Source organism: Lontra canadensis, unplaced genomic scaffold (genome assembly GCF_010015895.1).
Source record: "Lontra canadensis isolate GAN:19392208 unplaced genomic scaffold, GSC_riverotter_1.0 scaffold212, whole genome shotgun sequence".
Classification (NCBI taxonomy): Eukaryota; Metazoa; Chordata; class Mammalia; order Carnivora; family Mustelidae; genus Lontra; species Lontra canadensis.
This window is the reverse complement of record NW_022631206.1, coordinates 20,730-46,871: the sequence shown is the minus strand read 5'-3', so window position 1 is coordinate 46,871 and position 26,142 is coordinate 20,730. Positions and strand designations below refer to the sequence as shown.

The 26,142-nt window shown below is 38.5% G+C and overlaps 1 protein-coding gene across 3 annotated transcripts in view; it reads right to left on the bottom strand.

Moving 5' to 3' along the window:
* Positions 1 to 26,142, bottom strand: part of LOC116861941 (A-kinase anchor protein 6-like) — a 417,382-nt gene that overhangs the window by 378,849 nt on the left and 12,391 nt on the right. The gene's annotated exons all lie outside the window — the stretch shown is intronic.

Genomic DNA, 26,142 nt, shown 5'->3' with positions numbered 1-26,142 from the left:
TAGCATTGGTTGCAATGTCTCCTCTTCCATTTCTGATTTTGAGTCCTCTCTCTCTCTCTTCCTCTCTTTCTCTTTTCAGTTAGTCTAGCTAAAGTTTTCCCCATTTTGTTATCTTTTCAAAAACTGACTTTTATTTTCATTGATTTCTTTCTATTGTCATTCTAGTCTCTATTTCATTTATTTCTGTTTAAGTCTTTATTATTTCCTTCCTTCTGCTAATTTGGGGCTACATTTGTTCTTTTCCTAATTCCTTGAGGTATAAAGTTAAGCTATTTTTTTTTTTTAGATCCTTTTTCTCAATGTAGTCATTTATTACTATAAGCTTTCCTCTTAGAACTGCTTTTGCTGCATCCCATACATTTTCATTTGTCTCAAGATACTTTCTTGATTTCCTTTTTGATTTCTGAAATTTGACCCACTGATTGTTCAGGAATATGTTGTTTAATTTCCACATATTTTGTGAATTTCTCAGTTCACCTCCTGCTAATGATTTCTATTTTTATACCACTGTGGTTGGAAAAGATACTAGATACAATTTTGATCTTCTCAAATTAGTTAAGGCTTGGTTTACAGCCCTTGCATGATCCATCCCAGAGAAGGTTCTGTGTGCATTTGAGAAGAATGTGTATTCTAGTGCATTATATGGAACGTTCTGTATATGTATTAAGCTCTTTTGGTCCCTAGTATGATCCAGGTCTGCTGTTTCCTTATTCGTTTTCTGTCTAGATGGTCTATCCAATGTTGAAAGTGGAGTTCCTCAGTGTCCTACTATTACTATATCCAATGTTGGGTACGTATTTATTTACAATTGTTATATCTGCTTGATGAATTGAGTCCTTTTTCACTACAGAGAGATCATCTTTATCTCCTGTGACAGATTTTGACTGAAAGTCCATATTATCTGATATAAATATAGCCACTCCTACTCTCTTTTGGTTACTATTTTGCATGGAGTATCTTTTTCCAACTTTTCACTTTCTACCTACACATGTACTTAAAGCTAAAGTGAGTCTCTTGCACACAGCACATTGCTGATCTTATTATTATTTTTTTAATCCACTCAGCCACTTTGTGCCTTTCTGTGGGAGAACTTTGTCTATTTATATATAATTATTATTAAGTAATAATTGTCACAAACTATTATCATTGATTATTTTCTGACTGCTTCTCAGTTCCTTTGTTCCTTTCTTCCCCTCTTACTGTCTTGCATTAAGACTTTATGACTTTTTTGGTAATGATATGCTTTATTTCCTCTTTCCTGTCTTTTATATAACTACTAAAGGTTTTTTCTTTGTGGTTACCATGAGAGTTACACAAAACATCTCATAAATATAACAGTCTATTTTAACACTTACCTTCAACCTCCTCAAAAAGCTATACTTTCACTTCTCCTCTCCCCACATTTTATGCTGTTAATGTCATACTTCACATCTTTAATACTGTTTATCCATTAGCAAATTATTTTATCTATAGCTATTTTTAATATTATTATTTTTTGAACTTTTATTCTAGACACTAGGTGTTATACACAACTAATGAATTGTTGAACATTATATCAAAAACCAATCATGTACTATACATTGGCTAATTGAATTTAAATTTTAAAAAAGAAAGAAAGAAAACAACCCCCTCCAAATAAATAAAATTAAATCAGGCCATCCTTAAATAAATAAATAAAACTCACTTTTATTCTAGAGAGAAAAATGACTTACACACCACCATCACATTATTTGAGTATTCTAAATTTGACTATATATTTACCTTTACCAATTTTGTTTTCATGTTGTTACTTAGTGTCCTTTCATTTCAACTTGAAGTACTCCCTTAGCATTTCTTGTAAAGCAAGTCTAGTGGTGATGAACCACTTTAGTTTTTGTTTGTCTGGGAAATGTTTTTATCTCTCTTTCATTTCTGAAGGACAGTTCTGCCTTAAAGGCATATGGGCACAGTATTCTTGGTTGGTAGTTTTTCTTTCAGCACTTTGACTATATCATTCCACGCCTTCTGGACCTGTAAGATTTCTGCAGAGAACTCCACTGATAGCCTTTTGTGGCTTCCTTTGCTTGTGATAAGTCATTTTCTACTTGCTGTTTTCAAAATTCTCTCCTTGTTTTGACTTTTAATATTTGATTATACTAAGTCTCAGAGTAATCTTTGGGTTGATCTTGCATGGGGTCTTTGAGCTTCCTATAACTGAATGTCCATATCTCTTCTAAGATTTCTTCCAAATTCCAAGAATTTTCATCTATCATTTCTTTCTATAATATTTCCATTCCCTTCTCTTACTTCTCTTTCTGGGACTCCCATGATATAATGTTCATTTACTTGATGGGGTCCATAACTCATGTAGGTTTTCTTCACTCTTTCCCTTTTTTCTTTTTGTTCCTCTCACTGGCTAATTTCAAAAGATCTGTCTTTGAGGTCATTGATTTTTTTTCTTCTGCATGTCTTCTCCAAGTCTTTTGCTAAAACTCTCAAATTTTTCAGTTCTGTCATTATATTCTTCAGGTCCAGGATTTCTGCTTGGTTGTTTTTTATGGTGTCTATTTATTTATTAAACTCATTTTGTTCATGCATTGTTTCCATGATTTCACTTAGTTGTCTATCTGTATTCTCATGCATTCCATTCAAGATAAATTTTTTAAAATTCTTTGTTGGGCAACTTGTAGATATCCATTTCTTTGGGGTTAGTTACTAGAGCTTTATTAGCTTCCTTTGGTGGTACATATTTATATGATTCTTTATGATACATAAAGATGATACATAAAGATACACAGATGTCTGTGCATTTGAAAGAACCAACAACTTTTCCCAGTCATTACAGACCAGTTTTAGCAAGTAAACACCTTCTGCTGTTTGCTCCTTGGGTTGATGGAATTATTTCCAGAATCATGATTGTGCTGGATTGGAACTGGTTATGAGGCTGTGACTGGTTATGCAGTAAGATCTATGGTAGTCAGGCTTTTCACCAGGATCTTGGATGGGTGTGTATTGTGCCTGGTCCCTGGGGAGATGAGATTGCCTCTAGTATCTTATTCAGTAAGGTGGTGCTAGAACAAGTGTCCACTTCAAGGTTCACATTTGGGTCCTCAGAGAGGGGTATATCCATCTCTATGGCAGGTGCAGCTCTTGCCAGGACCCTGAGAAGACTACTGCCTGGTCACTGGATGAGTCCTGGGTGGACAGAACTGGCTCTGGGTCGCACCTTAAACTCAATCCATGGGGCTATTTCAGGTTCCACAGCTAAGACTGAGGTCTGCGCCTTCCTCTGGAGACATAAATAGGAGTGTCTCCTACCAGGTCCCTGAGTAGGTTGGACTGGCCCCTGACTATAACTAGAGAAGCTAGAGCCAAGTGTAGTGCCTTTTCAGGATCTCCTGAGGGGCAGACATGGGGATCTCCAACCTATCTCAGTACCAGCTGGACTACTCAAAGACTGCACTGAGAAGGGTCTAGAGTCAAGTTTAGGGCCCTTTCAGGATACTCTGGAAGTGTACAAAATTATCTGCTGCCTGGTCTCTGTGCCATCAGAACTAATGACACACTGAGTCTTTGAGGGGGGCTGGAATACAGGATCTCCCAGGGCTTAGACAGGAGTGTCTCCTACTGGGACCCTGACCCCTAGACTGCTAGAAAACTGAAAGACTAGCAGTCTATGGCTGTGAGGACCTGGAGCCATGTAGAGAGCCCTTTGAGGGTCTCTGGGGATACAGATAAGAGTTTCTCCTTTCTGGTCCCTGTACCAATAGATTGTGGCTAGCAAAGGGTTAATGCCTAGTGTAAGGCCTTTTCAGGACCTCCAGGGGCAAGATGGAAATATCTCCTGCTGGGTCAAGTCTCTGTACTTTAAACTACATTTTTCAGTCTACACTACAAAAAAGAAAGGTATCTGGCTATCACTTCACAGGGTTCTTATAAACTGTCACATTTACATTTCTATATTTACCCATACACACACACACACACACACACACACACACACACTTAAATATAACAAGGTTTATATTATAATAGGATCTCACTGTTCAGGCAAACCTAAGTAAAACAATGTACTTTTACTACAGAATTTAAAATATTTGTCTGTATGAGGGCAAAACATTTTAAAGTAGCTTCTTGGGTTCAGACTATGAAGCAGTCACTTGAATTAAATAACATTAGTTTTTGTTATTCAAAAAGTAGTCAAAAGTCTTAAAATAGCAAAGGCAGTTCTTAGTTATTGGGTATTTGATCAGTTAAGGGACTGAGATAGGCACATACATACAAAAATCATTACCCTAAAAACCTTCAGAAATGCATGGGCATTACATATAATAACACTGTCAAATGACATCATCCAATGGCTAACAATAATTCTTTTATACCCATATATTGCCTTATACCTTCAAAAGAATTCATCATCATATAGATTTAACCTCTTCTTATCTTTTACTTTTTCCAGTATCATTGGTTATTTCTGTGTCTATGAAATATTTAAGGAGAAAAATACCAAAATCTTATTCTTAGGTTATAATTGAATCAATCACCTCTATTTAAAACTATCCTTGATACTAGCCAAAAGGGCCAGGAAGCCATCTTCTATTTAAAACGAAACTGGGAGGAGGAATTTAAAAAATACATGAAATAATTACTTCTGTTTCACACTAAACATGCATCCAAATTAATTTGGTAAGTTATTCAAGGTGATTTTGTCCCTAGGGCAAGACTAAATTAGAGATGTGAAGTGCCCAGAAGTTTTACTGCAGTCATTCTTTCTTCATAACGTGGTTGTTAAGTGAAAGGGCTTCAAATTTTTCCTCAATGTGTTATATCATCTTAATAAACAATGTTTTGAAAATAAGGATAAAAATGTACCAATATATTCAAAATTTCACAAGGTGAGCTCTAACAGTCAGCAGAACAAAATGTTCTGAACAGAAGACATGGAAATTCCACACGCACATCCAGACAGCAGCCAGAACATCATTTCCCAAAATGTGGTCCCCATAATACTGGTCCTGTGAAGTCCTTACAAGAAAAGGTTTGGAGGCTGAATACATCTGGAAAACACAACTTACACACTGCTCCTCCGAGAGATACATAGCATATATTTGTTCCTAGGAATCTTCAGAAAGAAACTTCTTAATTTTGTTTAATTCAGTGTTATCCAAATATTTTTCTGCATTAACAGAACTAGTGCTCCTTTGAAACACTTTGGAGAATACTGCTCTAGAAAACAAAAGCAAGAAGACTTTCCACCCTGCCTCCTGGCCCTCTGACTTCCATTGTCCTCCTCCATACCCAGGCTGACCCAACCTCAATCTATTAGTATTAAAAGAAAAAAAAAAAGTGAAAGTCACGCTTAGCTTCCCATTTTATTCACCTTTTAATTTCAACTCTGAATCTCTCACTTGGCTTTCAGTAAGCTTACATCCCTTTCAATAAGTTCTTAGTTTCACACTGAAAGCCCTCATCTGGCATTCTAGATTCTGGCTAGCTAAATCTATGACTAACTTCAGACACTGGCATCTTCTGTGCTCCGTGTCCAGGTTTTCCTTTTGATCTTCTGCACAGGCTGTCAGTTTACGTCTCTACTTTGGGCTCATCCTTCTGCCTGAGACAAAAGCATTAAAGGCAGACCCCAAACTGTGGGAAGAAGGGTGTGCCCCACAGGGAAACAGATATCCAACACTGCTCCTTGCAGCTTCCAATCACCCATCAGTAAAGGAAGAAAAACCTGAAGAGCTTCTTCTCTCATCAAGACACAGGGTGATGGCAGCAGAAAGCACAATGACAGGGCACTTCATTTGAGTTAGGTTTCAGGGATGAGTTGGAGCAGAAAGCACAGGAGAAATTGGTGGCTGGATAACTGTGAGCTTCCCGCATCCCATGGCTGTATATTATAAAGATTTAAAAATGATTTGCCTTGAAAATGTTTTCTTTGATCCCTGTGACTATCTCCTACTTGTTTAATGAGATCCTTATGTGGTATCTTTGGGTGGTCAGGGCAAGAAGCTGTTAAAAACAAAGACAGCAATTTAAAGCAGTATACCTAATCTTAAGAACCTGTAGATAGCCTCCTCAGTAGGAATCCAGGAGACACTGCACATAAAATGGCAAGTGTAGGGCTGATTGCCCTGCTTACAAGGAAAACCTCCAAAATCAAGATTAGGACAAATAAAAATGCATCATCTACACCTACTCTCAGCCATCCTAGCATTTCTTTATTCAAAGGCATTTGTATTTGAAACATTGGGAAATGCAGGACTAGACCAAGGCACATTGCAAATTCCATCATCCCTGGCATGTATCCCTGATAATCTACCATACACCTGGGCACATTGGCATATATTAATTCATTTTAGGAGATCATTTCCTGGTGACTTCAAGAATGACTACTGGAAGCTCCTTTGGAATACTGAGTAATGAGTTTTTAGCTTCTCCTCCTAAGGACTCAACAGAGACATAAAGGGAAGTGAAGAGTAATTTTCCTTTGGTTATGACATCTGGGAGTCCCTACATATTTATAACCCATATTTATGAAGACATAGCCTTGCCCAAAGATGCCCTCCCAAGTTAATGTATAAAAGGGGAGAATGGTAATACATTAATACTATGTCTAAAAACTATGAGGTATGTCACATTATCAAGGAAATACGTCATGTCATTTAATTTACTTCTAAAAAGATGCAAAGAAGATTATAAACTCCTTAAGAGCAGGAAGTATGGGACACCATTTTGCATCCTATGTATTGTCTTACTCAGACCCTTCTGCATTGCAGACATCTGATAAACACGTACTGAATATGCGGGTCAGGGAGTTGGTGAGTGTGAGTGCATGAAGTATTCAATTAGTGGGGAAATAAAGGCTTTATATGAATAAGTTGGTAGATAACTGTACACTACATATTAAGTAAGTGGCAGGTGCCTGGGTGGCTCAGTCGGTTAAGCCTCTGCCTTCAGCTCAGATCATGATCTCAGGGTCCTGGGATGGAGCCCTGCATTGGACTCTCTGCTCAATGGGGAGTCTGCTTCCCCCTGTCCCTCTGGCTCTGCCTCTCTCCACTTCTCATGTGCTCTCTCTTTCTCTGCTCTCTCTCAAATACACAAATAAAATCTTTAAAATAAGTAAATAAATAAATATAAGGGGCTCTGAAATAAAGACAAAAATCTAGAGAGGCTAAAAATAATACTGAGAAATGTTTTATTTTCCTTTTTTTTTTTAAGTAACAGGGCAAATTTTGAGGTAGCACTCAATCTGGACCTTATCTCACAAAAACCAATACTCAGTATTCAATAAACCCCTTCTCTTACTAGTGTGTGTAGCCGGGAGAGGGGGTGGGTTTCCTGGTATTCACAGACAAATGGAGAAGCCAGTATTACAGAAAACATATTGGAAAAGAAAAATGATCTTATACTTCTGGTAAAGACAGAAGTCTTTACATGCTTTCTTTAGCCTCTGCTTTCTCTTACAATCCTGCAAAAATATCACTAAAGGAATTTTTTCAAAGAGATAATAATGACAAAGAATTTTAGAAACCAGAAAACTGGGAAAGAAGTAACTGATTTAGCAGATCTGAGAAAGCTAAATCTGGTGGTAGGGAAATTGAGAGTCAACCCATTTTATATGTGGAGCCCCCAAAAATGTCTCAGAATTGATGATACCTCATTCCCCTGGCAGTGTGGTATGATGGGCCTAAAAACAGGATAATTGCCTGAAAACCAATTTAAGAAGCTGCTAGAATCCCAGCTAACCTCTGTTGGAAGTCTGCCTCTCTCTGGAGAGAGTAAAATGGCGAGTCTCTAGACTAGAAGATACCAACACAATTGAGGGCAAGGGCACCTCACCCTAAACTGAGGAATTAAGTCAACATATACCTATTGAATGTTTAGATCTCATCTCTTCTTCCACTTAGGTCCACTGAGCATGACCTTAACGCTCTACTCAAGAGGTTGGAACTTGATCAGAACTGAAGGAAAGACCTACAGATATTGTTGGGAAGGGATACTCTATCAATAAATAGCCCATATCACACCCATAGAAGGATTATTGACATTTGTGGCCAAATAATTCTTTGTTGTAAGGAGCTGCCCTGTGTATTACAGGATGTGCGGCATCATCTGTGGCCTCTACCCACTATATACCAATGGTACTCTCACCTCTCCAGTTGTGACAATCAGAAATGTCTTTAGATATTGCCAAATGTCCCCAAGGTGGGAGGGGTGTGTGTGTGTGGCAAAATCACTCCTGGTTGAGAACCACCACCTTGCAATGAAGCTAACAGTTGACATGCCTCTTCCACATACTCAGGGCTTCAAATCAGCTTCTTAAATATTAAATGAAATTATGTATGGGTGAATATAGATACACTTGTCCTTTGTGATTTAGTATGGTTTAGTTCTTCTCAACTAAAATTATTTCATTCTTTATAAGATCTAAACTTTAAACAAAACTGGGGCTCCTGGGTGGCTCAGTTGGTTCATCATCTGACTCTTGATTTTGGCTCAGGTCATGATCTCAGGGGTCATGAACTGCACTCAGCGTGGAGTCTGCTTGGGATTCTCTCTCTCTCCCTCTCCCTGCTGCTCTGTCCCTCCTCCTGCTCATGCAAGGGCTCAGGCACACTCTCCAAAATAAATAAATAAATAAATAAATAAATAAATAAAACTTCCTAAAAAGCACTATCTAAAGTTAAAAGTATCCCAAAGAATTAAAAAATAAAACAAAAAACTATTAACATTGTCTACCTATGAGAAATGAATTGGGCTTTACTTCATTAAATTCAAAATAGTTTCCTTTCTCACTCAAGGAACATTATTATCTTAATCATCATCACCATCATCACCTTCTGAAAATCTCACCATACATGATCAAGAGAGGTAAGTCAGGTGGATTCTTCTGAGAATACCTCTGAAGTTCTGGTCTTCTTTTAAGAGATGAGCATCTAACATCAGTTTGAACATTAGAATTTTATTACCTTTCACACTATTTACTAGTTTTAATGTCAGTTTCAAATCAGAGGAGGAAGAAAACCTTTGTTATGATGCTGTGTCAATATGTGAAATACATTTTGCATATAAGAAAAACGTTTTTATAGACCCATGCAATTTCACCGTAGAAAGGAACCTCAGGAGCCATCTATCAACTTCCCATCCCAGGAAGAAATCACCACTTCAAGGTTCTTGCTACATGTTCAAGGATAAAGGGCTGCTATTTTTGAAGAAGATGGTTCAGTTGCGAATCAACTAGAAAGTTATCCAAATTTAATTTTTTAAGTTAGACCCATTGGTCTAGCCTTTAAAGAAAAAAAAAAGGGATTTTTCTCTCTAATCCATTGTTTTTGGTTCAAGATTTCTAGGATCTTCCCTCATCCACATAGCTTTGTACCCCCAAAATATTCCTAAGCCTCAGGAACATCAAGAAATGAGGAAGCAGAACAAGCTCGCTAAGCCACCTGACAGAGCATCCATGCCACCAAAAAACTCCCTACCTGCCTAACTCCTTTCAAATACAACCCAGAGTCATCTAGGTAGTTAGTATTTTCAAAAGAGAAGTCTTTCAAAAGAGAAGTCTTTCAAAAGACTGGTTCTAAACTAATCTTGATTGATTATATGAAATAATCATCCCACACATGCAGCTTCTCTCCAGGATCATCCTCTCCATGGACATGAACCTATACCCTTAGTCAGTGTCCACCAAGCAGTGATCCTTATCCCTACTCTAAGGCATGAGAGTAAAAGAATAAAGATCATATTCCTCCCCTACCATATACCTGCCTAGAGATACCTTTATACTACAGCAGGATATAATTAATAGCCCTAATTATGAAAAGAGGCTAAAATAAAGTCATACTCAATTCACTTGTATTCTTGGGAAAAACTGCAGCAGATGCCCTAGTTCTCGTTCTTATTTTTAGACACACTCCTCATCCATTCAAATGAAAATCAAATGAGCTCCCAACAGTTAAAACCATCACCAAAATCTGTTAACTCTGAACACTGAAAACTTTTTAGTATAAATATTGTTGCTAATCTGAGATCTTTTCCTTTCTTGCAATCATTTTTAAGTTTTTATCCCAATTCAATTCAATCATTTCAAAGTTAATTTGCAACTGATACAATGACTACTTTTACAAGACAATGCAACGTCTGAAGATTCACTAAAATTTTTATTGTACCCTTCAATAGACTTCTGTTCTTTCCCCTTCCTTCCCTATTCATTTCCACTTGAATAATCCTGGCTCCCAGTCAGCCAGTCTTGGAGAAGATCCTGCTCCCCCTCCCACTCCCCATCCCTAACCAGGGTGTGCCAAACACTTAATTTTTATTCATGCCTTGGCAGTTCCTTTCTTCTTAGTCTTTCCAACCTCCTCTGTGTTACAGTCAGGGGAGTTACAAGGCCAGTGCTTTGTGCAAGTGTTAGAGGATCCTGACAATGTTGGGAAGGAGCCTACTCCTCTGGCACTTTTCGGCACATCATCAGGCAGTAAGTATCATCTGCAGGCCAGTGAGGAACTTTTTGTGGGACCTCAGGGTGCCTCTGGTACCTTGACAATTAACAGGCCTTAAAACCAAATATTTTACCCAGATTCATCCTACCTACCACAATGGAAACCTCCTTTCATCCAGGATGGTATCTCCCAAGCCATAATCCTAGGGGATTGTGTTTGGTTTTGTGTGTTTGTGGAGGCTAGCAACAAGAGTGGATTCTGTGCCATTGCTTTGAGGTTACCTGGTAGCATTTGTTAGAGTCTTTAAGTCTCAAATTCTGGGTTTCCTGAAAGATACTAGGAAGTGAAATGAGAATGGGAAAGAGATCACAAAGAAGTAGGACAACTGAGAGAATCTCAAACCACCTCACCAACACACAGTGACTAGTCAGTTTTTGTTGCCCTGTGAAAGGGCATGCTAATCTAGCCAGGTCAGCTGACCCAGGTGCTTCCTCAGGCCTGACCAGGTGAGCGGTGCTGCTCACTCTTGATGCTCTGTGAAGGCTCTTCTCTGTGTCTTGTGGGGATCTCCTTAGACATAGCAGAGCTGGGAAACTGATTTTGCCCAGACCCGAAATCAGTGGGGACTGAACCGTTTTTCTAATTCTCTGAACATAAACTTGGCAGGAGGTTCTTTGAGTTACCAAGCAACCGAACATCTGACATGATGCCTTTAACAACCTTTTCCATAGATTACTAAAAGTTCCCAGAACAAATTCATGTCTGGTCCAGTGAAGAAAGAAGAAGGAAACAGAAGTAGCCAAGAAGGGGGTGGGGAAAAGAAGGCCAAGAGAGCAAAAAGAGAGCCAGCATATCCTCAAAACATGTGAAAACAGGAAGAAGAAGAAAGCAGATAAATGAGAGGCACTCCCAAAAAAGGAGAATATGCATATACGGTACAAAATTATCCCCCAAATGGCATTTCCTGAAAGCTCTAAAAAGCAGTCTTGCAGCAAGAGAAGAGCTTCTAAACTTCTCATTTGTTCTATAGAATTATGGGTCCTTCCTCCATTTTATTATAATCACTCCACTCAGCCACTCATGTCAAGTACATAGCTGTCACAAAATCTGTGATAGGAGGCTAATGTCCCTGACAACCTCATGCAGACAAAGAGCAGAAAAACAATGGGAGGGAAACGGCAAGGTGTAAGAGCTCACCACCTCTGGCTTAGAAAGCTCTCAATCCATCCCTGAATGACTCGGACTAGAAGCCTTGCTGCTGTCCATCAGAATCCACTCCCTACCCTACCCCTGGCACAGGCAATCAGGAGGGAATTATTCGTGGATAATTTGAAGTTAATAATGAACCAACCAAACGTCAATCTGCTTTATATTAACACTGTGGCTAACTTCTAAAATGAGAAATTGCTACAGTTTTAATAATATGTGGGTAGGCCTCAAATTCTCATTCTCTCTCTTTCTCTTTTACTTTTAATTAACACTATATTCTACATGGAAATTCATTCACAAAGTTTCCAGTTATACTGTCAGCCCTGACATACAGAGACCTAGCAATAGGCATTCCTTTCCAGACCAAGTTCTCACAGGCCAGAATCACTGGAGCTTGCTGAAGTATTTCTTGCCTCTGGCCTCTAGAATACTTCATATCTATTGTTTAAACAACATATTATAAATGGTGACTATCAAGAGGAAGAACCAAAACTTGAGTTACATCAATTTTGCCATTTTGTGTGACCACCTGGAATTTTTAATTCATGATTAAAATTCAAAACACTAAAATAGAGTGCAAACAGTAAAACGGAGAACAACTGTATTGTTTGTTTGATAAATGCAAATTTAAGATCATACATAAAATACTTTACTGAATTTGAATAACTTTATAACAATTAATAACATTGTACATTATTCTTTTGTTATTTGTTATTTCTGTTAATTATATTTCTTGTAAAGCTTAAGAATGAATCAAGAAACCAATGATTATGACAGATAATTCACATGGTTATTGAAAATAATTCTGTCCTATATGGGAGGAGGAGGAGTATTAAAAATTATCTGTTCCAGGTGCCTGAAATGCTAGGTCTGCCATTACATCTATGGAGCGCACAGAAGTGCTCTCTGGCTTCCAATCCGGTTCACAAAGGACCACTAGTGTAGAGCAGGAAAGAAGAACGAGACTGGGGCATTCATGTCTCCTTTCCATGAAGGCTTGCCCAGTCTGGCAATATCCTTTGACTTTTTTCCCCAGATTAGTTGAGGTATGATTGACAAACATTGTATATATGATGTTTTGATATATGTACATTGTGAAATGATTCCCTCAACCAGGAAAATTAACCTATCCATCACCACATATATTTATCCTTTTTTGTATGTGTGTGCTAAGAACACTTAAGATCTATTCTAGCAACTTTCAAGTATATAATCCAGTATTATTAACTACAGTCACCATGTATATTACTGAAATATTTCCACTGTATATTATTCTGCCATGTCACATTTTCTTTATCCATTCTTCTGTAGATGGACATTTAGGTTGCTTCCATAACATGGCTACTGTGAATAATGCTGCCATGAACATGGGGTGCATACATCTCTACAAGATAGTGATATTGTTTCCTTTGGATATATACCCAGAAGTGGGATTTCTGGATCAAACAAACATAGGTTCTATCTTTTTAGTTTTCTTGAGGAACCGCCATATCATTCTCCAGAATGGCTATATCATTTTTACATTCCCACCATCCTCTGACTATGGCCAGATTTCAGAGCTCTATCAGAAACTCTTCCCACAAAGCTGGTTCTCAACATTCTCTCCTTGTCCCTATCCCTCTCCCTATTCTTCTCCCTTTCCTGCTCTGTTTTTGGATTACAGTTACTGCTTATTCCTTTTCCCAGTTCAGACCCAGGGATAGACAGGCATCACCCTTACCCCTTAGTACTTAAGGATACTGTACTACCCCTTGTCATTTTTCTATATCCTGTGCACACCTTTATAAATTTAGTTTTAAACTCTGAAGTTACCCAATTTGTATGTATCGACTATTTCCTGCTAAGACCCTAATATATATTCTTACTCCTCATAAACCCAATTTCCATCATGACCCTAGACCTCAAATGGGAAGTTTTCTCCTCCTTAAATATGCATATTCTGATTCCATCAGCTCCTAGAATCCTAGGAAGAGAGTAGTTGATTTTAGTTGTTTAATTACAGTTGTAGGGTTCAGGGGATAGCCGGGAAGATATCACAGAATGTGCACTAAACTGAGGAATCTCTTCAGCTCAGCCTCTGTATATCCCTCCTTTCTCAAATGTTTACTAGTCACCTCATAAAAGTAACATTGGAAAACTGTCTCATTGAGTATAAACCCTACCTCCACAAAAATCACTTCATTATTTTTCTGCTTCTCTCAAAAATGGTAACTAAGAAGTCACCAGTGATACCATCTCTGCCAATAAGTGTATATGTTCTGGGATTAATCACAACATTTTATCATCTTATAAGGGTTCATCTTCAAGCTAACAGAAAGGATTAATTCCATGCAGTACTGAATTCAATCTGTCTGCATCCTTGACCCTTCATTTTATCTATTTCCAAGTTAACAGCAACTAAAATGATGAAAAAGACTGTACTATAATTTTTCTTAGAATAAAGAATATTTTTGTTAATATTTTGTTAATATTTTAAGGGGGGAAGCATATTTATGAAATTCAAAGGATCTTGATTCTCTCTCCCTCTTACTGTTTAAAAATGGATTAAATACTCTCATAGTATGAGAACTGGACCTCAGAGTGCCAGGCAAACTCCAGTAGGAAAACATAGAATTATACCTGGCACAGAGTAAAACTATATAATTTCTGCAAAGCAGCTCATCAATCTGTTCTGATCCTAAAGTGATTCCCTGGAGAGAATTTGGTGGTGGAAAGGGCCACCAAAGAAGACACAATTCCCATGGCTAATCTGTACTGATGACAATGAGGTAAAATTGAACAACAAGAGCTATAGTAATAGAGAAGACATCACGCTTACTATGTGTGCAAGGCACTGTTTTAAAGTCTTTACAGGCATTGACTCATTTAATCCTCAGGGCAACCTCAAGAATTAGATCACTATTACTAATCCCGTTTTGCAGATTAAGAAACTGAGATTCAGAGAGTTTCAATAATTTGTCCAAGGTCACACAACTAGTAAATGACAGCACTGGGATTCAAGTGCAGGCCACCCAGCTTAGAGCCCTTACATCTAACCATCAAGATAAATAGGCTCTACTAGAACTTAGGAACATAGTCCTTTTAGTGTTACACAATTAAAAATATATATATAATTGGCTTATCATAGCACATGATTCCCATTTAATCTTTGCTTCTCTTTCAGGAACAACAACTGAAAATGGGAACTGAGGCATCCCAAGAGAACTCCTACTGCATCTGTGAGGTCATGGACATGGCATTTGGGCCTAGGACCAGGAAGAGAAGAAAATGAATAAATGAGTTCAGTAATTCTCATCATTTAGGAGGGAGTCAAAAACTCCTTTGTGAATCTGGACAGCTTTGGTCTCTCTCCTCAGAAAACATTTACCTTGCATTTAATTTCAGAGAGTCTGCAGCAGCCCTAATGCCCATCCACAGGCCCTCTGTGAGAAAACGCTCTTCTTGGATGATTTCTGAGTCTACAGCGCTGTATACTACATAAGAAAAAGAAAATCAGCCAATGAACTAATACTTTTTGAGTGTCTACTACATGCCAAACATGGTGCTCAATCTTATGTGGAGAGTGTAAGAAAAGGTATTACACAGTCCCCGCCTTTAAAGAGCTGCACAGTTTGCAAAGCAGGATAGGATAAGAATGGAGTGATTAACTTCTCCGAGTGCTCAGAAGAAAGAAATATTACTTCTTGCTTGAGTTGTTAGGCCAGGCTTCAAGAGAAGACTTGGAATATGATCTAGCCTATATACATGATTACAATTGAAGAGGAAATGGAAAAGGCATTTGATGATATCAGGAAATGAGAATTCTTCATTTTAACACTTGCTTAGATCTGTGGGCTTAAAAACATCATTTAATGCAAAGTATTATAGATTAGCTATAATTATTAAGAACCTTATTTTCCGGGTAGGGAGAGGGTGGTGGGGTTATAGACATTGGGGAAGGTATGTGCTATGGTGAGTGTTGTGAAGTGTGTAAACCTGGCAATTTACAGACCTGTACCCCTGGGGCTAACAATACATTATATTGTTATATATTATATATTATATATTATATATTATATATTATATACAATATATATATTATAATGTATTGCTAACAATACATTAATAAAAAAATAAAAAAATAATTTAAAAAAAAAAGAACCTTATTTTCCTACCAGGTAGTGTGTTTCATGCCACATTGGTACGAATTTGCTCACATTGGCCTAGCTATCTGCTGGGAAGGAAGCCCACAGTGGAAACCCTTGGCCTTCCAGCTCAGAAGCCAAGGAGGACATGCATCACACTGTTAACTGTGATAAGGATACCTGTCAATAGAAATTAGCTGAGGCTTTCAACTCATTTCCCTATGGCCAGAGGAACCAACAGATAAAAATTTATTTTGATTCCCAGGTGGCTTTGTATCTCATTAGCAATCCCATGAGCCCCTACTCTTTTCATCCAACTGTCAACAGTCCTTGATGTTCTGAATAAAGAAGCTGTCCAAACTAGGATTAAAGTGAGGTGGGGAAATCACTGTTCCTTTTTTCAGACTCCATGTGGAGGTGCTGAGCTGGCTCAACTCTCTAGAGAGCTCCCTTATTATTTTCTTTGCAATCCTGGTCACGATTCAGGATTCAGGCACTTGCATGATGTGGCCTTGATTCCTGCTGCAATTCTTTCCAGCAAAAAAGCAAACCAGAAGGACAGGGTATATTTGAAATTCTGGTAGAATCAATGTGGAGTTGGTTGGGAAATTCTAGAAACTGGAATTAAAGCCTCAAAGAAGACAGATTAAGTTTGTAATTAACTAAAGGTTGCCAGAAAATAACAACATATAGAAAGAGAACACAAACAAGTAGACATCCAGTAAAACTGTCATCATGCACCCAATCAGAAATGGAACCTGAATCCCACATGTGCAAACAAGAGGCAAATTTGGAGCAGTCGCCTCTTTTCGAAAGATTCACAATTTGGACAGTGTTACAGCACATCCCCAGAGGACTGGTGGGGGGTGGTAAAGTGTAGAAGGAAGTTTCACAGAAAATTAATAGTTCAAGAAAAGAAATGAAAGCATAATTTAAAATGAACTCAAATACTTTAGCATGGTAGAGCTGGGTATGGCAAGGAATAAGACAACATACCCATGTGGTAACTGCATCACTTAGAATATTTGGAGCTGTCAATAACGAGGAAACTCTGACTCAAACTGTATTTAAAAGCTTTTTTTTTTTAATTTTTGCATTTACACAGTATCTCATATAATGAAATGACAGAGGTAAGGCAGTACCTAGCCAAGGAGGAGCAATCAGGATTCCAGCTCTGCTGTCCTGGGAGTCTCATGTTTCTGCTCATTACCCTAGATGCTTATGCATGTAGGTTCTAGGCATGGTGTCCTGTCGTGATGCCCAGAGGAAAAGCAGGACCAGCTTTTCCTGTCTTTCCTCAGGACTGGTAGAACCTTTCCCGAAAGCTCTCAGCCAACTTCCCTTCACATCTCAGATTTAGATCACACACCGGCCCATTCCTAAACCAATTACCAATGGGAAGAATAGGATTACTATGACTGGTTCTCAACCTGTGGTCCAGCAGCAGTACCTGGGAATAATGAAAACTACTAGGACAAGCTCCAGCCTTCCTGAATCAAAAGCTCCAGAGTTAGGGCATAGCATCTGTGTTTCAACAAGAATTCCAAATGATTAGGATACACTCAAGTTTGTGAATCATTGATTTAGAGTGGAAGGGTATTGGATTATCAGCCACCATGAGCAGGACACCAGGATCGGCAAATGAGGCAGATCACAACCATTAAAATGACTGAAGGGTTACATTCAACTAGCATTTTTAATGCTTGCTCCATTGTAATTTTTTTAACCTACACTATATCTTTAACTTTCCACAGCAATTCTGTTAGGTATTTTTGTCTCCATTTTACAGATGAGGAAATGGAAGTCCAGATAATTTAACTTGTCTAATTTTATAACACAAAGTCAAGATTTGAACTTGGGTCTTCTGGTTGTAAATCTAGTTTTTATTCTATTATGCCAGAACTCACAGGCATAGGTTACCCCAGTCCATACTCGTATTTTAGGGAGGCTCTAAAATTCTATGATATTCATATTTAAACAAAGATTGACCAAAGAAATACCCTCAGGTCTACAGTCTTTTTTGGGTCCTGGAATTAAGGAAATTCCAGGTTGTGAGGCCTTCTAGCTCCTTGGAGTCCAGAGACAACGAGGCCTCAAGAGATGGTCCAGAAATACAACAGAGACTTTTTTTTTTCTTTCTCAGGAATGGAAGGGAAACCCCCAAATGGCTCAAACATAAAGAAATCTGAAAAACAGGTACTCAAGTTTCTGTTACTACGGAGGTCACTGCCACTCTCAGTAACAAAGGGCCTTCTGTATAAATGACACATAAGGTGACCAACAAGGTGAGGCACTAGAACTGAGATTCTTGTGCTGAACCAAGACCCTCAAAGGACTTTATTCTCAGAGAACAGGTAAACCAGAAAAAAATCTACCCACAGAGGAAGAAACAAGGAACCTTCTCTATCTCAGGCTGAACTCTAAGGGAAGAAAAAAAAAAGAAAAAAACCTCCTCTGGTAATTTGTAAGCCCAGACCTGCCCTCATGTGGGTCTGAAATACACATTTACATTACTTACAAGGCAGGTAAATCTCAGAGAAATTAACATTAAAATTGGTTCCCAGATGTCACTGTCTCTGAGGTCCTGGCTGAAGGAACAAACAGGAAGGCCCTCTGTAAAGCCATACCTATAACTCAGGCCACGAGGGGTTCTCACAGATAACAAGAGCTCACAACCCTAACGCACAATACCTGAACAAGCGTGTCACCATGGCCAAGAGTCAGCAGAAACAAAAATATGAACTTCACATAACAGAATTATCAGAACAGGCTAGAAGACAAGTGGGTTTTAAATTATTTTTTTAAATTAAAAGGAGGAATAAAAATATGAAAAAGGAACAAGATTCTATCAAAAAAAGAACCAAGCAGTTTAGAAAAAGACACAACAGGGAAATTTCCGACTTCCGTCATTCTCAACAAGAAACGTATGACCTCACTGAGAAATCAGCCTTGGGTGGAACAAAGGAGCTATGGAAGGAAAACTATTGCTCCATGAAGCATTTTGTAATTTGGGTATCTAAGCAGGGAGTTCCCCAAATGCCCAGCTTTACGTGGTACTCAATGCCTACCCCTACCATGACATGGAGAGATTAGTCCCTGTCCCTTGGTGTAACATGGTGAAAATTGGACAATGGTTAAATAGCGATATTTTTTTAAATGAGGAAGGAATATTTAATGAAAAGCTTTGTAAAGTCCTTGCTCTGTAGAACCTCTTTATCATAGTGTAACTTTTTAGACTTAATATTTATATTTTATGGTTATTTTCCAACAAAGGCCAACATTTCAGAAAATACCAGATTAAGCTCAAACCTCTAATTATGTAAGTGAGTCTTCTCTGTCAAACTTATTATAGCTTTTTGCTCTGACTCCCTATATGAGGAGTATTTCCTTGAAATTTTATTTCTAATAACTTGTGTTAGTACAAAGGGAAGAATACAATGTGCACAGTACCATCAATTTGCACCAAATAATTCAATTCCAGTGTTGGAGAAATGCCACTGTGAGGGCCTACAAGTTTGGTAATCATCACAAATTTACTTACTCACAGAGACTGCTCCACCCCATCTTCTGGCTAGACCCCGCAGAACCCTGAAACCATGGGAGAGGCCTGAATCCATCTGTGGAAGGCTGAAAAGCGCAGGGAAGCTCATCAAATTTGATGTTCCTGTCTTAATCCATTCCTGGCTACCCCTTCAGGTTCCCCTCCACATTTCCAGCCTGTGTGAATCAGTTGGCAAAACCTGACACCAAAAGAAACACAAAGGATTATCTAAGCCAAGAAGCCCTGGCCTGACCATGCCTGCCCCAGGGTGAACACACACCTGGTTTGAACAAAGGCCTGGAGGAAGTAGCGACTCCCTGCCAAGGAGAAGGCCTCCTGCCTGCTGACTGCCGATCTCCTTCCATCACATTCCAGGGGCAGAGCCTCACTGCACTTGGGACCACCATGTGGAAGCACTCCCAGCCCTTGCATCAATATCAGTTACGTTCTTTACTTAAGAAACAGTTACCTGAATGCAAGCTACCTAAAGGGTAGAAAAGTTCTCTTCTCTTAGAAAGTAAGAGCTTGTTATCTGTCTGTAACACATAGGTCTCCTTTACTATAAAGCTGGAGTTGATGGATCTACAGCGGGAATAAATACTTGAAGGAAAAGCAACACTGCCAAAGCAGTGCAGTACTGTCAGAGATTTATTTTGTGGCTAGTATGAAAAGTAGAAGGTGTTAGGTGATTATAGTTTTCCTGTGCACAAGCATGAAGCTTCAAAGCAAACCCCTCTGTGCTGCCATTTCCATAAAGTGCAAGTGGCTGGAGGGCACCTGGCTGGTTCAGTTGTTAAGTGTCTGCCTTCAGCTTGGGTCATGACCCCAGGGTCCAGGGATTGAGTCCTGCAACGGGCTCCGTGCTCAGTGGGAAGCCTGCTTCTCCCTCTCCCACTCCCCCTCCTTGTGTTCCTTCTCTTACTGTCTGTCTCACTCTCTCTGTCAAATGAATAGAGTCTTTAAAAAAAAAAAAGAACATGTTGCTGGAGTTTCTTAGCAGCTATGGGAAACCAGGGGAGCTTTTATTTACAAGATCACCACCCTGGGTTAGCTTCCTTGGCTTCCTCGTATATACCATACCTACACTTGCCTTAAAACATTCAACCAAAGGAGGCTGGCAGGTAGCATGTTCTTTCTGGTAAGTTAACCAAGTGTTACAGAGTGCCTACAGTGTGCTTAGATCTGTGTTAAATCCTATGGGGAACAAAGATATTTGTGGCATAGATGCCCCCTTCATGAAGTACACAGTTTGTTTAAGAAGAAAATCATGTTTTAAGAACCCATCCCATTAAGTGGGTTTACCTGCCCAACCTGTTTCCTGTTTGTCCCCCCGGAACAGATACAGCACCTTTCTTGGCACCATGGACTTGCCTACCTCCCTTGACTATCCTGGCAGAAAAAGCAAAAATTTGGAAGTCTGAAGTAGTGGTTCTCAGAGTGTGGTCCCCAGGCCAGCAGCATCAGCACCACTGGGAAACTTACTAAACATGCAAATTCTCAGATTCCACCCAGAGCTTTGGAATCAGAAGCTCTGGGACTAAGTCTCCACAGTTTCTGTTTTAACAATTTCTTCAGGCAATTCTAATGTGTGCTCAAGATTGAGAAGCCCTGGTCCAAGGGAACTACTTTTTAAAGACTCTCCTACCTTCCAAACTGTCTTGCACTGTTTCCACTTTCCACCTATTCAATATGGGGTAAGTTTTGTTTTGTTGTTTTAACAAGTTACGACACTTTCACCGGAATCACAACAGACATTTATCAATTAGCTCAAACAATGAGCACATTTACTGGCTCATGTATCTGGAAATGTAGCATGAGGGCAGGGTCCATAGTTAACCTAATCAACCAGCCCTGGCTTGGTTTCCCCAGAATGCTATTAATTCTGCCATCTTCTGAGGGTGAGTGTTGCCTTCAGGCTGCCAATGAGAGGACAGCAGCAGTTCAATCTCACAGCTGCCCTCAAAAGCCTCTAGTGCAAGAGACAGAGCTCACTTCTGGAAACTCTCACCGAAGAGTAAGGGAAAACTTTCCCAGAAATCATTAGCACACCTTTCCTCTTTTATCAGGGTCCAATTAATATGAAGTCATTCCTGAACCAGTTACTGGCAAAGGTTGGGACCGACCAATCAAGCCTATTCCTGCCTCTGAGGTGGAGCCAGCTTCCCTACCAACCACCCCTTGCCCAGACACCTGCCCATGTAGAGGGATGGTGGATGCCAAAAGGAAATCAGGCTTCAGCTAGGGAGGAGAAAGGAAAAATGATTGATAGGTGGACTACTCCAAGTCAACTGATTTCCAAGAACATGCTGTTAGGAAGGAAAATCATTTGTTCTTGACATGGCAGTTAAAGCGAAACATCATGAAGCTGGCAAGCCAAGACCAGGAACTCCACACCTTCGCATTGGATGGCAATTAGTTTGGAGCAAAATCTATCAAATCTCACGGGCAAACTCAAGAGTTAAGCAAAAAAAGAAAACTATTTTCTTTTTGTTTCTTCTCCAATCATTCTCCCTCTTCTTCCAGCCCCCAAAATATAATTATCTATTCAATAGTGAGATCTTTGGCCATTTCCCCAGTGCTATGAATACCCAATATAGATATTAAATGACATATTTCATTCACAAATAATGTATTCTGGAGCTATTTCCAGAGCTTTCCAGGCATCAATTAAAGCAACAATTCTAAGCCAGGCATAGCATTAAGCAAAGGGGATACAATGATAAATAAGAGTGGGTCCTCATTTCTAGAACCCATGGTGAAATGGACATACAGGTGAACAAATGAACACAACACCAGTGCAGGGAACAATAACAGATGTATGCCCACATTATAAATGTACCAGAGACATGAAGCAATGAACTTCATCTGAGATGTGAAGGAAGAAGATGATACCCCGGGAGGTTTTGAAAGATAAACAGGGGAAAAGTGTAAGTTTCTGGACAACTTTTAGAAGTCAACACGATAACACAGCACTGACAACAGAGCATTTCCTTTGTACAACAAAGCAGCAGACCTCTTCCAGGACAGAACGTTCCACTTCAGTGGGGGGCTCAAGGGCTGTATCTATCTGTTTTTGAGATATCTTGAAAGTAACTTGCTACTAATAATAAAGTACCAGACTATGCAAATAACTCACTACTTAATAAGTGAAAGCAGGTTCAAGGTTATCACTATAATCCTATTGCTATCATTTGCAGTCGCCTGTGCTTTCAGAGGTGGAGGAGAAAGGGGATAGAGTTATGTCTAGTCTGCTGGGGATAGGACACATCTCTGAGCTTCCCATGGAGTTGATATATCTACAGAGGGAATGTGGACATTGAATAGAATCTGTTCTGTCTAGTGGGAAAAGGTAAGGAAAACAACTCTAGGTTAATGCTGTTAATTTCTGAGGTCAACTCCTAACTTGTGGTGAGCAAGGCCCCTGGAAAGGAAACCAAGGTGACCATGACTTGCACCAGAATCTCCTCTGTCGCGAATGATGCTATTTATTACACTTAATTTTTTACGTGCAAATTTGTTTTGCCTCACAATTTTCTAGAAACTGGGCATCTTTCTTCTCCTTTTCCTGTAGTTTCTAAGAATGGCAGATACAGAACCTTTAATACAAAAATAAAACTGTGTCTACAAGTCAGGAACTACTTCTCCAACTAAATGATAGAATCCAAATTAAAAAAAAAGACAAGACTGTGTTTCGGTTGACTAGGTCACCCCCCAAAAAAAGACAAAGGTCACCCCCCAAAAAAGACACATGTAACAAATAAATATGGCACAGCCAAGTCCAGGAATATCTGCTTATTTGTCTGCGTATGTGCTTTTGCATTCAGATGCAGAGAAGAGAGAGGGAAAGAAAACTATTGTGTGATGTGAATACAAATTTCTCTAAGAGTAGGTGAACTTGATTGTTGTTTGCTCTGTTTGCCAACATGCTTGTGACCCACATTTGCTGTGCTCCAAGACTTTTTATTTTATCTTCTTCCAGACTTTGACTCTGATGTTCCAACTCATCCTGTAGAAGTAGAAGACCAAAGGTCATACTCTATTCCCCTGCCGGTGGTCCCAGTTGTGGGACCTTTATCTCCCTAATGGTATAACACATACTTGCCAGACTCCTTTGGAATCCTAAATCTTTGGAATTTTAAAACATTTGCCTCAAGCAAGCAGAGAGTATATCTCCTGTGGGTGACACTCAACACATGATGAATGCTCAGCTAACTATGCTGAAAGTGGAAAATGACCTTGGAGGAGCATCAGAAAAATTCCTCTTGAAATACCAAATGGCTTTCAATTTTATTTACTGCTCAAAGATCATCTTAATGAATGTTATACTACCAGTTGTCAATTTCATACTTGAAAAAGCAAAATTCATGCACCTGTATTAAGTATAATCATTTAACATGACTCTGCAGATGAGAGTGCTTGATGGTCATTATTGATTTTAAATATACAATAATTGAAGCCTGGGGAACCTAATTGAAGGTAGATAATTTCTACATGATTTCTTTTCTCTTTAACAAATTGTTCTTTCCTTCCCACCCACTTAATTTCCACACTCCCATCCTATTATTTACTCATATATTCAATTTTGCAAGTTACAGTTGAAATAAAGAACTTAAAATACATGACAAATCTCAAGTGTTTATGAATATATCTATTTCTTTAGAGAAAGAGCACTTTCTTCTTTTTTTGTCATTATCATTTATATCCAGAAATAATAATAGCCAAGAAGAGGACTAGAAACCATATCTGTCCTTAAATCTCCCCCTGCTACAATTCTTTTTAGTTTTTTCAATTTAAATTTCAAAACAATTTTAACTTTTCACTTTGATTTACAGAAGAGGTTCAAAGTAGTACAAGGAATACCAGTACACTCTTCACCTACCTTCCCCAAATGTTAACCTCTTATACAACCACAGTATAATTGCCAAAGCCAGAAAATAAATATTGATACAATACTACTAACTAAGCTATAAACCTGATTCAAATTTTGCCATTTATCCCACTAATGTCCAGTCTAGAATCCAGTTCAGGATCACACAATGCATTGATTTGTCATGTCTCCTTGGTCTCCACCAATCTGGGACAGACAGTTTTTAAGTCTTTCTTTGTCCTTTATGACTATGATAATTTTGAAGATTATTGGCCTGTTATTTTGTAGAATGTCCCTCAATTTGCATTTGTTTGGTATTTGCTCATTATTAAATTCAGTTTATGTATTTATGACAAGTGAAATTGTACCTTTCTCACTGTATCCCAGGAGGAGACACATGATGTTAATATGTCCAATTACTGATGATGTTAACTTTGATCCTTAGGTTAAGGAGTATCTGATAGCTTTCTCCATTGGAAAGTTAGTATTTTCCTATTGAAATTAGTAAGTATTTCATGGAGAGATACTTCGAGACTATGCAAATACGTCTGTAGGTTTTAACATCCATTAATGATTCTTGCTTATAATGATTGTTATAGTATCTAACAAATGATAGTTTTTCTATTTCCATCATTTCTTCTATATTTATTAATTAGAATTCTACTATAAAGATGATTTCCCTTCTCCCCATTTATTTATTAAATTTAATACTATGAAATTGTGGATATTTATTTTATTCTACAAATTATAATCCATTACTATCACTAATTACTTGTTGCTCAAATTATTTTCTGCTTGGCTAGTGGTAGCTCCTTCAAGTTGGCTCCCATACCCTCTTAGAATGTCCCAATAATTTCTTGAAGATGTCTTTATTTTCTGACATAATAAGATGCTCTAGGCTCATCTTGTACTTTCTGCCTCAGCCTTGAATCAGCCACGTCTCTGAGGAGCTTAAGTTCCCTTTATTTGAGAAAGGTATTTAGAAACCAAGGTCCAGGCTGGTAGTACTCATGGCCACTGGGTTTTTATTGCTTCTAGGCCCTCTCAGTGGACAGAACTAGGAAATATACATATACTAAGCCATACATACAAAATTATAGCTATTTTTTATATGTTTTCATGTATATATTAAAAACGAAGTGTTCACAGGGCATCTGGTGGCTCAGTCGGGTAAGTGTCCAACTCTTGATTTTTGCTCAGGTCATGATCTCAGAGTCTTGAGATCCAGCCCCATGTCAGGCTCCACAATCAGCAAGGAGTCTGCTTGAGATATTCTCTTTCCCTCTCCTTCTGCCCTTGCCCCTACCCCCATTCCCTGCTCTCTCTTTCTCTCTTAAAATAAAAAATGTACCTTTAAAAAATAAAAAAAAAAAAAACAGAAAACATGTGTTCATATTAATACATCAATTCCAATTCATCACAGGGGTCATTCCCTCTCTCTTTTTGCATTCCCTTTCTCTGACAGCAAGAGATTTCGTTTTCATTATCTACAATGTGTTTATTTGCTCTAGAATATACATGAAATCATTTCAAAATTGCTAACCCACATCCTTGTGAAAAAAATAAGCTATTAACCAGAGAACATTATTTGTGTACAGTTATTTTGGTTTCTGGCCTTATAATATATAGTCAAAAACTGTTTCCCAAAGTTACTTAGATTAATTCTTTCCTTCTCCATCCCATTTACCATCCCACGTTAAGTTATTTACGTGTAATAGTTAGGTTCATTTGTTACCACTGTATTCTGTTTGGTTTTTCTCCACATTCCGGATGATTTTTTTGATTAAGTGAAGTATTAACATGGTTGTAAAAGTCAGAACTATACAAAAAATATATATATTCAAAGAAGATGCTCCCCCTTCATCTCTTTTATTCCATTTTTATTCTGTCCCCTCCCCAACACACACACATTTTTCCCTCCTGCCTTTTCCACATGACGAATCTCACTTGTTTCTGGTTTATCCTTCCTGTTTT